The following is a 2650-nucleotide window of genomic DNA, read 5'->3' on the forward strand; positions in this document are numbered from 1 at the left end:
GTCTTAGCTAATTGTGGATTCTTTTTATATATTTCCAATGCCCTCTTTAATAATGATAACAAATCTTTTTCACTCATGTATCCCATTCCTAATTTTGTTTTTAATTTCATGGCATTTGTAACAACCCACGCCCAAAATCTTTCCGACTTACTAGCATCTGGTGACAATACTCTCATCCACGCTGCTTCTTGTAAAGTTTTATCTGCTTTCTTTATTTCACTATAATCTACATTTGGGTTTGTATAATAAAAAAGATTGTGTTGTTTGCAATGTTCATCTAAAGGATTTATTCCTTTCCACCCCTTTTTTAATCTCTCCTCAACATTCGTAAAAGGTCCACAAGCATTATATCCCAGTAAATGCATTTCTGGAACCTTTCTGGTTAGTTTATTTGAAAGTTTATTAATAAAATCACCCCCTTTTTTACTTCCTTTTCTAATTTGTGACTCACCCATTTCTTCCCATAAATATCTCAAAATATATTCCCATTTTGTATATTAGGGCTCCCTTCTTCTTTAACTCTTGGTGACACTGGAAAAGTTGATTTTTTAGGTGAATGGCTCGAGCTAACAGATGGTACCGCGTCCAAAGGGTGCTCGAAGGTCTCTTCATCACTATCGTCAGTCTCTGTATAACCTTTAAGGATTTTTATTATTTCAATCCGTGTGGTTCTGACCAAGCTTTTTTACAGAACTTACAAAACTCTTCATACGTTAATTCAGAAGCCAATTCTTCGTGTATTTTTCTGAGATTATCTCCAAACTCATTAAAAATAAACCACAGATTTGAATTTTTTCTAATTATAGGGTTTATTTTAGTGTATTTATGATATAATCCAAGAATACTAATATTTTTATGCCTTCCTTCACAATAATATCTTATTATTTTACTTTGATCTTTCAACATTCCATCATAAAAAATTACTAAACTATTTGATGCATATTCTTCTACCGGTAAAATTTTTTCCCAATTACCCTCAAATAAATAATCAATATCATATTTATATTTTTCCAACTCTTTCTCTAATCCTACATAAGTAGGTTGGTCTATAGATGGACTATAAACATATAATTGCCTATATGGTAGCCATTTGTTTGCGACAAAGTTAGTAGATAAAAATGTTTTTCAGTAGGGTATATAGGAGAGTTCTAAGCCATGGTCCTCTGAGGAGGGGTGAGGGGCGAGGGGAAACCGGCGCGGGGGTATGACGTCACGCGGGGGAATCGCGTCCTAACCGGTAGGCGAGGAGTCCGCGGAGAGGGGGAAGGGGACCGCGTTCTAACCGATGGGCGAGGGACTCGCTAACCTAACCGTCGCGAGACGTCCGCGAGTAGGTGTGAGAGAGATAGCGCTAATGATATTCTATGGGCGTGGGAGAAGGATAGCGCGAGGCGTAGCCTATCAAAATTATAATCAAAATATTTGTGGTCAATTGTGTCTTCGATCTCTTCAAACGGTCGATGATTGATATGAATTTAAAGCCTGACAATTCACCGTCGCGACTCAGTATTCGTTCGACAGTTTTCCAGCATGTCACTCACGCTTACGTTGACCGGCAAGAGTAGCGTTCTTGCTGTAAGCTACTTTCCAGTTATAGATTTAAACGATGGCGATTATGAGCTTGGTTTAACGGATTTTGAAACTTATCATACAATATCGAACGTGAATTCTTGGAATAATAAATTTTATTTTGATAACGACGATAAGGAAATTACGATTCCCGAGGGATCGTACGAATTACACGCTATAAACGAAGTGTATAAATATTTGAATGGTGTATAAATAATTGTTTTGTCGTTCAAAGCCGTTTGATAGCCGTTCGATAGCCGTTCAAAGCTGTTCAATACCTGTTCGTTAGTCGTTCAATAGCCGTTCGATAGTGGTTTACATATAATATATTATTCATATTTAAGAGATTAGAATTAACTGGGAACGTGCCACCTTTGTTTTCTTATCAAGAGTTGAGAGTAAGCGTTCTTTGTAAGTGATTCATCCCCTACTCTAAAATGTTCGAGACAATGTCTGCCCTGTCGTGGCTGTCACAACGTTTCGAGCAGTGAGCGACGAACAGTTTGATTAAAATTTATTACACGCGAAACAAGTACAAGTCATGCCATCATTGATCGAGACAGTTTTGCGTCGCGGTCATTGGAATGCGTCGTGGGGGGCGAAGGACTTAGTGATGGGGCTATTGCGGGTTTTGCTGAATCTGGTGTGTTTCCAAAGAGTAAGTAATATATGCTTTATATTACATTAATTATTTATAATACATATTATAATTCAATTTAATTTAATTTATAGTATCAATGTATGAGCGACATCAAAATTCCCGGCTTTATGAATTTTGAACACCGACGGTATATAAGAACATTGCGGCGACACGACCGCGAATTTGTGGCTATAGACGTTTGGCGGAATTACGGCCCCGACGGCGTCTACATGGACCTCAGACGTCTATTCGGGCTCGAGCCCTATGAGGAGGATGTGAGGAGTCGTGGGACGAGCCACCGAGCAAGAGGTCGAAGGATTGATTGTAAGTATCCTTTTTAATAGTTATAATATATTAAATATTAAACATTAAATTAGTATACTAATAAGATTTCTTTCTGTTTCAGATGGAGCCTACATATTATATTACTATCATTATTAT

Source organism: Formica exsecta, unplaced genomic scaffold (assembly GCF_003651465.1).
Source record: "Formica exsecta isolate Colony F162 unplaced genomic scaffold, ASM365146v1 scaffold1311, whole genome shotgun sequence".
NCBI classification, from domain to species: Eukaryota; Metazoa; Arthropoda; class Insecta; order Hymenoptera; family Formicidae; genus Formica; species Formica exsecta.